The sequence below is a fragment of the Columba livia genome, chromosome Z (genome assembly GCF_036013475.1).
Source record: "Columba livia isolate bColLiv1 breed racing homer chromosome Z, bColLiv1.pat.W.v2, whole genome shotgun sequence".
NCBI classification, from domain to species: Eukaryota; Metazoa; Chordata; class Aves; order Columbiformes; family Columbidae; genus Columba; species Columba livia.
This window is the reverse complement of record NC_088642.1, coordinates 33,096,366-33,110,427: the sequence shown is the minus strand read 5'-3', so window position 1 is coordinate 33,110,427 and position 14,062 is coordinate 33,096,366. Positions and strand designations below refer to the sequence as shown.

The 14,062-nt window shown below is 44.4% G+C and overlaps 1 long non-coding RNA gene across 1 annotated transcript in view; it reads right to left on the bottom strand.

The window, feature by feature from the left end:
* Positions 1-10,841, bottom strand: part of LOC110361453 (uncharacterized) — a 30,238-nt gene extending 19,397 nt beyond the window's left edge. Inside the window, exon 1 of the long non-coding RNA XR_002418086.2 lies at positions 10,585-10,841. This is a non-coding gene — a long non-coding RNA (uncharacterized LOC110361453). The remainder of the gene's footprint in view (positions 1-10,584) is intronic.
* Positions 10,842-14,062: the final 3,221 nt, after the last annotated feature.

Here is a 14,062-nt window from a genome sequence, read left to right as displayed (position 1 = left end):
AATTTTTTCCTAATATCCAAAGTAAACCTCCCCTGGTGCACCTTGAGGCCATTTCCTCTTGTCCTATCACTTGCTACTTGGGAGAAGAGACCAACACACTCCATGCTATTCCTCCTTTTCTCCAGGCTAAACAGACCCAGTTCCCTCAGCTGCTCCTCATCAGACTTGTGCTCCAGACTCCTCACCAATGTTGTCACCCTCCTCTGCACTCTCTCTAGTACCAAAATGTCCTTCTTATGACAAGGGGCCCAAAACTGAACACAGTATTCGAGGTGGGGCCTCACCAGTGCCGAGTAGTGGTACAGTCACTTCCTTAGTCCTGCTGGCCACACTACTACTGATACAAGCCAGGATGCTGTTAGTGTTTTTGGCAACCTGGGCACACTGCTGGCTCATATTCAGCTGGCTGTCGATCAACACTCCCACATCCTTTTCCACCAGGCAGGTTTCCAGCCACTCTTCCCGGAGCCTGTAGTGCTGCCTGGGGTTGTTGAGAGCCAAGAGCGGTACCCAGCAATTGACCTTGTTAAACCTCATACAACTGGTCTCAGCCCCAGAATCCCGTCAGTCCAGATCCCCCTATATGGCCCTCCTACCCTCCAGCAGATCAACACTCCCACTCGATTTTGTGTCATCTGCAAACTTACTAAGAGTGCACTTAATCCCCTCATCCATATTATTGATAAAGAGATTAAACAGGACCGGTCCCAATACTGAGTACTGGGAACAACTATGAGCACAGGCACAGGTGTGTCGCAAGAAGAGCCAGAGGCCACTAGTGCATTTTCAAAGAGCAAGTTTTAGTCTAGTTACCTCTCTACTGGGGGATCTCTGAAGTAGAACCTGAGCTCCCATACAGAGGTACCACAAGCAGGAATGCAGGCGCTGGTAAGTTCAGCCCTGGTAAAAGTTCACGGCCTGCTGAACTGCTGTGTATTTCAAGGCTTCAAGCAGGTGCAGTATCTTGCTCTTTCTCACAACAAAGCAGGAATCGCAGACACAGAGTTTCTCACAGGCCTATGTTATCTAACACAGAGGTTCCACTCATCAAGCACACAAGGTCAGTAAAACAATTAGTGTGATGTGTGTGCTTTTTCTACACCACAGCTGCAAATCATTTGAGCATATTTACATTCAACCAAACTCCTCGCCAAATCTTCCTCTATATTCCCATACAACACCACTCGTGACCAGCTGCCAACTGGATTTGGGTCCATTCACCACTATTCTTTCAGCTCGGCTCTCCAGCCAGTTCTTTATCCATCACAGAGTACAACCATTCAGGCCATGAGCGGCAGCTTTTCCAGGAGAATGATGTGGGATACGGTGTCAAAGGCTTTACTGAAGCCTAAATACACAACATTCACAGCCTTTTTCTAATCTACTAGCTGGGTCACCTTGTCATAGGAGGAGATCAGGTTGGTCAAACAGGACCTGCCTTTCATAAACCCATATTGACTGGGCTTGATCACAGGGTTTTCTTGTAAGTACTATGTGATGTCACTCAGCATGATCTGTTCCATGACCTTCCCTGGCACCGAGGTTAGACTGACAAGTCTGTAGTTCCCTGGATCCTCCTTCTGGTCCTTCTTGTAGATAGGCGTCACATTAGCCAACTTCCGGTCAAGTGGGACCTCCACAGTTAGCCAAGATTCTGATAGATAATGGAAAATGGCTTAATCATCACCTCTGCCAGCTCTATCAACACCCTTGAATGTGTCCTGTCTGGCCCTATAGACTTGTCGGTGTCCAAGTGGTCATCTACCATTTCCTCTTGGATTATTGGGGCTTCATTCTGCTTCTCATCCCTGTCTTCTGGCTCAGGGGGCTGGATACCTGGATAACAACTGTTTAAGACTGAGGCAAAGAAGGCATTTAGCACCTCTGCCTTTCCCTTATCTCTGTCACTATATTTCCCCCGCACATCCATCAGGGGATGGATATTCTCCTTAGCCTTTCTTTTGTTGCTGATATGTTTGGAGAAATATTTCTTGTTGCCTTTTGCAGCGATAGCCAGGCCCAGCTCTAGTTTCTCTAATTTTCTCCTGGTTTCATTTCACAGAATTCTTGTATTCTTCTTGAGTAGCCTGCCTCTCCTTCCAAAGATTATATATATTCTCTTTTTATTCCTAAATTCCAGTCACAGCTCTCTATTCAGCCATTCTTCCCCACTAGCTCAACTTCTAACACAGGGGGACAACTCTAAATTTACCTTCTTGAAGACACACCCAGAGGGACAAAAGGCCCCCAGTTTGTGGATTATGAAAGAATTTCCCAAAGTAGACTCAAATGGGAAAAAAACTCAGGTCTTTAAGTCATTGTCACAGTCTCCTAACTCACATGAAAAAATAATGTCTCTTCTGAATACATCAAGAGTTTGATATTAGGTGATAGTGCAACTCATACATGAAGTTCTGTATGTGTGGCGATGTTTCTACCTCTACTTGCCTAGAAAGAGTTGAAATGGTCATGGTTGCTCATTGCTTACTGAAAATACAACTAATTAGGACAAATGTCAATAATTAAAATATTTTTCATTAGATATTTCGTGTCCTTTATCAGAGGTACATAACATGAAAAATGTGGTTTTAAGTTACGAAGTAAATTTTCTCAACTTCTTGGAACAGTCTTATAAACATGAAATCAAGACAGTTTCCCCCTTTCCTGTGCAGCAAATTCCTGAGAAAGGAGGGCTCAGTGAAGATCAGAACTGCAGCAGAATTCCTGGTCAGTTAACCTCATTTTCAGTCCACAAGACCCCAGTGTTTTCAGTCCTGCGATGGGAATTTGAAAAGGACAGAATAACTGGCAGAACTTAAGCCTAAAGAAAATACTCAGATATCAGCTTTAATTTTATCTCTGGTGCTTTTGCAACAGTACTCTTTGTTGCTGCATACAGTTTATTTACATTAAAAGGGTATACAGGATTTATGAGCTGTGGGTGCAGCTCCAAGATTTCATTTCTGTTTAGGTAACTCTACCCAAATAAACTTTCACTTACTACTTGACACAGTATCAGGGCTTCCTCAGTTTAATAATCTTCAGCATATTCTTTCACCAGTTCTGCTTTTGTGGAGTTGTAGATTGTAATAATGAATGTCCAAATGAGGCACACTTAGATATATTCCACTATAAAGAGGCACAAACCAACATACGCCATTGCAGTGGAGTTTGCTTTTTGGAAAATGCAGCAGTCAGTATGTCATGTTTTGACAAGCAGAAGCATTTTTGCAACAGGATAACAGTCATGAGCACCACTGGAATTCGGTGTTGTTTTGCTTTTCATTTCATGATAACATACTGAGAGGATGAATGACAACAGATTGTCATGAGACTGAGTTAATCGGATATTATTGAAAATAGGTGTCTGAAAAAAAGATAAAATTTATCGAAGAACTCTTGTGACTTGCTAGTGATCTAGACTAGGTGGATACAAGGGAAAAATTGTTTTGTAGGGAGTGAAATGCATTCAAACACCAAGTAATGAAACACTAAAATAAAAGTAGTCTAGTCCAAGTTATTTGTGCTGTGAAAAGATTCTGAGCAATACACCGTAACAAAGCTATATAAAAAAATGAATATTTATACAGTGTATAATACCGTCAAATGTACTATTCCTTTTTGGAAAAAGACAAAACAAAACAAAACAAAACAACAACAACAAACCCAAACAAAAAACCTATATGATTTCAGCTATGCCAGTGAGCCACACAGCCGCACATATATTCTAAGCAATTTTTCCAGGTATCAACCACCTCAGACAGCTAGAAATTTGTCCCTACATGCACAGGTACATGCATCTACTTCATGATAGTTATATTTACACAAATACTGAAAGCCTCTAGCGGAAGTATGTAATTCAATAGCCACAACAGAATATCATCATTCTATGAACTTCGTGTATAATGGCCGTTCTCTCATTTATGCAGTGAGAGAGTGGGAACCTAATTAACTTGATTCAAGTAAATGCATTATCCGAGCAACTCAAAAAAATTGAGGTGCCCAATGTCCTGAGCTAGGTTCTGCCCCTGTCTGCCCCTACAGCTTGTGCTGTTCCTTGGCTGGGGAAAGACACAGTTGGACCACTCCAGCAAAGTGCCAACCCACTGATTCTAGTGGGACATTGTAGACTAGAAACTGATCATGGGCAAAAGTTCACAGAATCACACAGAATGGTTGGGGTTGGAAGGGACCTCTGAAGATCCTCTAGTCCAACCCAGCTGCTAAAGCAGGTTCACCTAGAGCAGATTGCACAGCAATGTGTCCAGGCAGGTTTTGAATGTCTCTGGAGAAGAAGATCTCTCTGGGCAGCCTGTTTCAGTGCTCTGGTACCCTCAAAGTGAAGAAGTTTCTCCCCATATCCAGATGGAAACTCCTGTGCCTGTTGCTGTTGCCCCTCATCGTATCTTTGTGCACCTCTGAAAAGAGTCTGTTCCCATCCTCTTGACAACCCCTTGAAATATTTATAAACATCAATGAGATCCCCCCTCAGCCTTCTCTTCTACAGACTGAAGAGACCCAGATTTCTCAGTCTTTCCTTATAATAAAGAGGCTCCAGACCCCTCATCATCTTTGTAGCTGTCTGTTGGACTCCCTCCAGTAGTTCCTTGTTCTTCTTAAACTGGGAAGCCTAGAACCAGACACAGTACTCCAGATACAGCCTCATCAGGGAAGAGTCGAGTGGGAGGAGAACCTCCCTTGACCTGCTGGTCACACTTTTCCTAATGCACCCCAGCATGCCACTGGGCTTCTTGGCCACAAGGGCACATTGCTGACTCTTGCTCAACCTGTTGTAGACCAGAACTCGCAGGTCCTTCTCTGTTACTCCTCCCCAGGTGCAGGACCCTACACTTGCCCTTGTTGAATTTCATCAGGTTCTTGTCTGCTCAGTCCTCCAGCCTGTCGAGGTCTCACTGAATGGCAGCACAGCCTTCTGGTGTGTCAGCCCTTTCTCCCAGTTTGGTATCATCAGCAAACTTGCTGAGGGTGCACTCAGTCTCTTCATCCAGGTCTCTGATGAACAGGTTGAACAGGACTGGACCTAATACTGACCCCTGAGGAAGCCCACTAACTGCAGGCCTCCAGCTAGACTCTGTAACATTGATTGCAAACATGTGAGCTCTGTCATCCAGACAGTTCATGATCCATCTCACCATGTGTTCATACAGCCCACACTTCCTGAGGTTGCCTATGAAGATGTTGTGAGAGACGGTGTCAGAAGCCTTGCTGAAGTCAAGGTAGACAACATCCACTGCCTTTCCCTCATCTACCCAGCCAGTCATACCAGATAGAAGGCTGCCAGGTTGGTCAAACATGATTTCCCCTTGGTGAATCCATAGTGACTACTCCTTATTAACCTTCTTTCCCTTCATGTGCTTGGAGATGACATCCAGAATCAGTTGTTCTTAAACTGCAGAACACCAGAAAGACATACAAAAGGACAATGATAGCTCATCTTAGTCTTCTGGCCTTAAACGTATGCTCCTCCCTACATCTAGAAAAATGTATTGGACCAGAAGGCTCTTTAGTCTAGCACGACATGGACAATCTTTTAAGAGTAAACACCTCAAGATCTAAATACAACTCTCTAGATTTCCTGTATGTCTGGAAACCCAACTGGGAAGGTAGTAATATTAGGCCCATTTCTCTGAGTTACTACCGTGTTCAGGTAAATCTACACTTATCAGAAGGTTTTTTGCAAAACTGTAAAAATGCAATGCTAGTAGTATAAATGTATGCTGATCCTGGCTAATAAAGTTGCTAAATTTCTTTTAAGCAAAGTCCTATGCTTGAAAACAGTTTAAAAAGTAAATCAAACAACAACAATCATAAATAATGTTTTAAAATTATTTAATATAGTGCTTATTTGTAGGCAAATTCTGTTTATGGGTAGAAGATAACTCAGTATGCTCATCTACACATCAGAGAGAAAAAAAATTAAACAGTTTATGGAAGTAGTAAAACAGGGAAATCAAAGAAATGTCTACAGTTCAACTTCTAAAGTCCCTGAAGTAGTCATCAATGAAGGAAGCAAGCAATAAATTCCCTCTCTGAAAAGCTAAGGTCTTTGTGTCAAGGAACGAGTTTTGTAAATTTCTGTCAAGCACCAGTGATATCTTCAGCAATACTAAATATATCATTTAACACAAAATCACAGAATCACAGAATCGACTGGGTTGGAAAAGACCTCAGAGATCATCGAGTCCAACCCTTGGTCCAACTCTAGTCCGTTTACTAGATCATGGCACTAAGGGCCATGTCCAATCTCAGTTTAAAAACCTCTAGGGACGGCGAGTCCACTACCTCCCTGGGCAGGCCATTCCAATGCCTGACCACTCTCTCTGTAAAGAATTTCTTTCTAATATCCAGCCTAAATTTCCCCTGGTAGAGTTTAAGCCCATGCCCCCTTGTCCTATTGCTAACTGCCTGGGAGAAGAGACCAATCCCCACCTGGCTATAACTTCCCTTCAGGTAGTTATAGAGAGTGATGAGGTCACCTCTAAGCCTCCTCTTCTCTAGACTAAACAACCCCAGCTCCCTCAGCCTCTCCCCATAGGTCTTATGTTCAAGTCCCTTCACCAGTTGTGTTGCTCTCCTCTGGACCCGCTCCAGCACTTCAATGTCTTTCCTGAATTGAGGGGCCCAGAACTGAACACAATACTCCAGGTGTGGCCTCACCAATGCAGAGTACAGGGGAAGGATCACTTCCCTTGTCCTGCTGACCACGCTGTTTTTGATACAGGACAGGATACCGTTGGCCTTCTTGGCCACCTGGGCACACTGTTGGCTCACGGTGAGCTTCCTGTCAATTAGTACCCCCAGGTCCCTTTCTGTCTGACTGCTCTCCAGCCACTCTGCGCCCAGCCTGTAGCGCTGCAGGGGGTTGTTGTGGCCAAAGTGCAGCACCCGGCATTTGGCCTTATTGAACTTCATCCCATTGGAATCAGCCCATTTTTCCAGTCTATCCAGAGCCCTCTGCAGCGCCCTCCTGCCTTCCAGCAGGTCGACACTCCCTCCCAACTTGGTGTCATCAGCAAATTTGCTGATGATGGTCTCAATCCCCTCATCTAAATCGTCAATAAAGATGTTAAATAGGACTGGACCCAACACTGATCCCTGGGGAACACCACTAGTGACTGGCCGCCAGCTGGATGCAGCCCCATTCACCAGCACTCTCTGGGCCCGGCCCTCCAGCCAGTTCTTAACCCAGCGTAGAGTACACTTGTCCAAGCCATGGGCTACCAGCTTTTGCAAGAGTATATTATGGGAGACAGTGTCAAAGGCCTTGCTGAAGTCCAGATAGACCACATCCACAGCTTTCCCCTCATCCACCAGCTGGGTCACCTGATCATAAAAGGAGATCAGGTTGGTCAGACAGGACCTGCCCCTCCTAAACCCATGCTGGCTGGGTCTGATCCCTTGTCCATCCTGAAGGTGCTGTGTGATTCCATTCAGGATGATCTGCTCCATAACCCTGCCAGGCACCAAGGTCAGGCTGACAGGCCTGTAGTTGCCAGGGTCAGCTCTGCAGCCCTTTTTGTGGACTGGGGTAACATTGGCCAATTTCCAATCATATGGGACCTCCCCAGTGAGCCAGGGCTGTTGGAAGATGATGGAGAGCGGCTTGGCAAGTTCTTCTGCTAGCTCCCTCATCACCCTAGGATGGATCTCATCTGGCCCCATAGACTTGTGAGGATCCAGATGGCTCAGTAAATCACCAACTATTTCCTCCTGGAATACAAGGGGCCTATTTGGCTTCCTATCTCTGTCAACCATCTCCAGAGATGAGTTGTCCTGAGGGCCACCTGTCTTACTGGTAAAAACTGAGGCAAAGTAGGTATTAAGTACCTCAGCTTTTTCCTCATCTTTGTTAACTATATTTCCTTCAGAGTCCAACAGAGAATGGAGGTTTTCCTTGCCCCTCCTTTTGTTATTAACATATTTGAAGAAGGACTTTTTATTATCCCTGACAGAATTGGCCAAGTTAACTTCAAATTGCACTTTTGTTTCCCTGATCTTTTTTCTGCATGATCTAGCTATTTCCATAAATTCTTCATAAGTAGCCAGCCCTTTTTTCCACAGTCGGTAAAGTCTCTTTTTATTTCTGATTTCATTCAAAATCTCCCTGTTTAGCCAAGCCGGTTGTCTTCCCCGCCGGCTAGCCTTTCGGCACACTGGTATAGCCTGTTCCTGTGCACTCATAACCGCCTGCTTGAAGCATGTCCAACCCTCCTGGGCCCCCTTGTTTTTAAGCATTGTTTCCCAGGGTATGTTCTGAACTAGACTTCTGAATAGGCAAAAATCCAGCGTAGAGGTTTTGTTAATGGTTCTCCCTGCATCTCTGAGTATTGAAAATTCTATTATTTCATGGTCGCTGTGCCCCAGGCGGCCTCCAACCACTACATCTCCCACCAGCCCTTCTCTGTTTGTAAACAGTAGGTCTAGCGGGGTCTTGCCCCTGGTGGGCTCATTTACCAGCTGATGAAGGAAATTGTCCTCTATACACTCTAGGAACTTCCTAGACTGCCTCTTCTGTGCAGTATTGAGCTCCCAGCAGATATCCGGCAGGTTAAAGTCACCCACAAGAACAAGGGCTGTCGATTTTGAGACATCTGCCAGCTGCTTGTAGAATAATTCATCTCCTTCATCGTCCTGGTTTGGCGGTCTATAACACCCACGAGGATGTCAGCCTTGTTGGACTTCCCCCTGATTCTGGTCCACAGGCACTCAACCTTGTCACTGCTGACCTCAGGTTTAACAGAGTCGAGTGACTCTCTAGCATATAAAGCCACCCCTCCACCTCTCCTACCCTGCCTATCTTTTCTGAAGAGCTTGTAGCCACACATAGCAGCACTCCAGTCATATGAGTCATCCCACCATGTTTCTGTGATGGCAACTATGTCATAGCTTTCCTGCTGCACGATGGCTTCCAGCTCCTCTTGTTTGTTGCCCATACTGCGTGCATTAGTGTACATGCACTTCAAGTGGGCTGCTGATTTCCCTCTTAATTCGGGCTTTCCATCCGTAGGCTGATCTTTGGAGAGCCCAGTTTCAATCCCTTCCCCCTTCAAACCTAGTTTAAAGCCCTCCTGATCAGCCCTGCCAACTTACGGGCTATAGTCCTCTTGCTCTCCCTAGAAGGATGAAGCCCATCTGATTTGAGGAGACTGGGTACCACGGAGCTTGGCCCATGGTCAAAAAACCCAAAATTTTGACGGTGACACCAGTCCTTAAGCCACCTGTTGATGAGATGGGCTTTTCTGCTCCTCTCTTTATTTATTTCCTCATCCATCCCAGCTAGCACAGGAACTGAGGCAAATATCACTTGTGCTCCCGTCCCATGAACTGACTGACCCAGTGCTTTAAAGTCCTTTTTAATTATCTTGATACTTCTTCTGTTGATGTCCTCGCTGCCAGCTTGGACTGCTAACAGGGGATAGTAGTCTGAGGGCTGAATTAGCTCTGGAAGTCTTCTATTAATGTCCCTCACCCTGGCTCCAGGAAGGCAGCAGACCTCCCTGTGGGATGGGTCTGGGCGACATATAGGGCCCTCTGTTCCCCTCAGAAGAGAGTCGCCGACTACTACCACTCTTCTTTTTTTTTTTTCCTCTTACAGCTGCAGTTGTGATTCTTTTTGTTGATGAGGTCCATTCAGAGGGCTCTCCAGGTGGATCTTCTTGCCTGTCCTCTGCCTGATTTTCAGGGTCCAGGGACTCATATCTATTTGTTAGGGGCACCAAGGGTGGTGATGGGGTTCGAGAGAGAGTTCTTTTACCTCTCCGATCAGGGACCTGTTTCCATTCCCCCCCATCAATTAGATCTGCTGTATCCGCCTTATGGCAGGAGGGACAAGGCTTTGCCACCTCCTGTTGCACACCCTTAGGAGTCAAAAGAGCCTGACCCCACCAGTCAATTTCTTCTTCACTCTCCCTAATGCTTCTTAGTCTCTCCACCTCTTCCTTAAGCTCCGCCACTAGGCACAGGAAGTCATTGACCTGGTCACATCGTACACAGGTGCCTCCCATACCATTCTCTGATACTAATGCCAGGCACAGACACTCTGCGCAGCCAGAAGCCTGGGTGGCTGCATCCTTCTTGGCAGGTAGTGTCTGTGTAGACACAATCTTTGTATTAACGGCAGCAACAGCTTTCCTTTTTCTAGAAACCATTGCTACCCTTAGTTAAATTGGGGACAAGAAAACAAAATGAAACCCCGGACAAACTCACCTACAAGAGCTAGTTGTGCCCAGTCTACTTGCCCTGCCACACCCCAGTTTGTGTCACCAGCAACAAGTGAGAGGTCTAACAGCGAGGAGTGACAGAACCTCTGAGCCCTACTGCACCAGCAGCCCCAGTCGCTGCTGCAGCACCGTGTGGGTGGTGCTCACCTGCCTCACAAGCACGTTCACCTTCCAGCGCCTGGTGGGCTCCCGGAGGCTTTTTCAAAGCAAGGGGGAGGGGTGTGACCCCCGTCACCGTGGTAACGGCCGCGCCACGTCAGCCGGTTCCGCAAGGGCTGCCGGGGACTCCCGGGTAGCGGAATCGAAAACGCGACCAGAAACCCCTCTCTTTACCCTCTCTTACCTCTGTAGCTTCGAGATTTCCCTCCCGGCTCCGGCCAAGCTGGCTTCAGTCAGCTGATCCGAGGAACTGAGTGCTTGTCTCGAGTTACAGCCGCTTTTAAATCTCCCGCGTCACCATGGTAACGGTCGCACCACGTCAGCCCTCAGCCCTAAAGAAGAGACTAGTATCTGGGGGTCCTGGTGGACAGCAGGATGACCATGAGTCAGCACGGTGCCCTTTTGGCCAGGAAGGCCAATGGCATCCTGGGGTGAATTAGAAGGAGGTGGTTGGTAGGTGGAGAGAGGTTCTCCTCCCTCTCTACTCTGCCGTGGTGAGACCACATCTGGAATATTGTGTCCAGTTCTGGGCCCCTCAGTTCCAGAAGGACAGGGAACTGCAGGAGAGAGTCCAGTGCAGGGCCACAAAGATGATGAAGGGAGTGGAAGATCTCCCTCATGAGGAAATGCTGAGGGAGCTGGGTCTCTTTAGCTTGGAGAAGAGGAGACTGAGGGGTGACCACATGAATGTTTATAACTACGGAAACGGTGAGTATCATGAGGATGGAGCCAGGCTCTTCTCAGTTGCAACCAACGATAGGACAAGGGGCAACAGGGGCAAACTGGAACACAGGATGTTCCCCTTAAATATGAGAAGAAACTTCTTTTCAGTGAGGGTGACAGAACACTGGAACAGGCTGCCCAGGGAAGGTTATGGAGTCTCCTTCTCTGGAGACATCAAAAACACACCTGAACACCTTCCTGTGCAACCTGATCCACGTGTTGCTGCTCTGGCAGGGGGATTGGACTAGATGATCTTTCGAGGTCCCTTCCAACCCCTAACATTCTGTGATTCTGTGATTCTATGTACGGAGAAGGCTATTCCCTTAGCCTTCTCCAAGATCAAACTTTGCATTGACAGCTGTGTAACAGAAGCACTTGCAGTGGGCTGCTCTATTACCTGCAACATTATTTTGCATGAATTGAAAACCGATATACTCAGTGTACAAAAAACTAAAAAGATTACCCTGCTGTTAAAAAATGTTGAACCGTGTAGTTGGATACCACTAAGATTGATCATAAAGGAAAAAGAAAAGCTTGTAGATGTTCTCTTTTTTCTTTCTATTTCAACTACTTTTTAACATTTTTAGGTAATTTCACAGGAAATAATAAGTAAGATTCAGAGCCCTGTGAATGTTATTATATCTAAGTTTTTTCACTGTAACTCTTTCATCCATCTCCTAACATCTTCATTCATATTCACAGTTTTAGGGCATATGAAGTAGAGAATTTTTTTTTTACAAATTCCTAAGTGACTTTGGATCTCAAATCTCATTTTCGAAAGTTACTTTGTACTTATAAACTTAGGTCTCACTGAAAATATACCTGTACTTGGATACTAAGTAAAAATCATTTTAATGAATCACATCTGTTTCTTCAGCTGGAAGAGATTTTTAGTGGTCCACCATATTCTGGCAGCTCAAACTAGCCAAAAACTGAAGTTCTGCTTGTATTCATCTTCTGTCCAGACATGCCCCAAATAAGAACTTGAACAGGTGATTTTGAAGCCACTAAGGTTGAGTATTGAAGAGGTCCTATCAAAGTCCAAATTGTATATTGATACAATATAGAAAATTGTTTATAGTAGGCAATTAGTATGCCATTAAGTTTACCTCAAAGAACATTTCTTTCACTACTTTTCTGAATAACCTGCTCAATTGAGGAAGTATACACAAGTTTTCCAAACAAAGTGGAGTTCTTCTTCTCTTTGGATACAAGTGCCTATTTTCTAAAGCAACACATAAAAACCAGACTGTTGAACTACTTATGAATCAATTCAGGCTGGTCCAATGTAAAGTGGACTTAATCCGGTATTAAAAATTGGGAAAAAATTATCAGATGTGCAAGTATGTGTTTCAAAAATTTTCTTCCAAGAGCTTCACTGAAATTTATTTATTCAATTAAAAATAGAGAAATCAGTAATAGACAGAAATATTTTATAAATGTATTTCAGTAATGTTCTGAATTACTTTAACAGAATGTGTGGTAAAAAATGGGCTAATTCTGGAACATACAACCTGTACTATAAAAAGTTAATAAAACAAGTCCTTCTATATTTTGGAGGAATTACATGGCTGAGACAAAGCATTTTTTATTTTGCTGTTGGGGGGGGGGTGTGGTCTTTGTTTGTTTTTTCCTATTCTTTGTCCCACTTGGTACTACCAATGGTAGTAAAAATTCCTGAAAACACATTTCCTAACTGTAATTAATCAATTCAAGCATACCAACGCTCACTCCACTGCTGTACCAAAACATCTGATATGATCTTTGTCGGTGTTCTTATCATGTACTGTTTCTGGAAAAGAGCAGAAAGTAGGAGTAGTGTCATCAGTTTGCCTCTAGAATTATATAATTTCTTAATTCAGTTTAATCAATTTCTAGTATATAAGATTACAATAAAAGTGGTAGTTTTTTCAATTAATTTAGAAACTGTGATCATAATATTCTGTTAATTTTTTCACCTCAATATTTCGGTAAGTTTTGTTTTGCTTTTTAAATAATCTACTGGAGATATAGAGACAAGACTAAGCTATTTTAACGTCTGCAGGGAGACAAGGCCTCCTGACTCTCATGTTTTTACCCTAAGCAGAAGTTCACATATCAGCCCATTACGTTTTGTCTCCTTGAAATATTCCTTATCCAAGTTCCCCTGCCACGTAACCTAATTGGTACTCTATGTAATTAACCCTTACACTGGATGAAGAGATGACATTTTGTTGTTAGAAAAGAAGTTACAGAAATGTCCAATCATCAACATGTGCCCTCCAAAAGTCTTAGTTTGTTAATCCTTTCAGAATTGTGTAATGATGCTTGGATCTTGGTATCCCATAATACCCTTGGTTTAGGATATTTTTCCAATATGATAAAAAAATTTTGAAAAAGGGTACTATGCTGGTTTGACTGAAAATGAGTTAATTTTCTTCATGCAGTTAGAAACCTTTCTTTTTCATAGCCGTTACAGTAGTTATTTGGACCTAGTTTGAGAACAAGCAGATAACACCCCAGTACAGAGTTAATGTTTTAATTGTGCTGGTCTGAGAACCAAGGACATTCTGAGCGCTCTGCCCACAGGTGTGAGGCATCGAGGACAGGGGGCATGGGTGGGGCAGAGCTTGGCTGACATCCAGACTGATCAATGAGAGTATTCCATCCCATTAGCATCATGCTTCATATTTAAGGAGAGATGGGATCTTCTGGTTGCTCTCTAGCTCTTCTCTTTGCTCTTGGAGACCTATTCAGGGGAGTTCTGTTTGAGAACTTTTGTTAGTTCAAGCTTTTGCCAACATGCCATTTTGCAGAGGCCTCTGAGCCTTTCTGCTTTTCTCCTTTCTTCTCTCTCTGGGGTCAGCTGTTGGGACCAGGTGCTGCTTCCTGGGACTGGCTGTTCAGTGCTGACAGAGTTCATGAGGAATTGCATTGAGTATCTTTTATTTTATATTCTA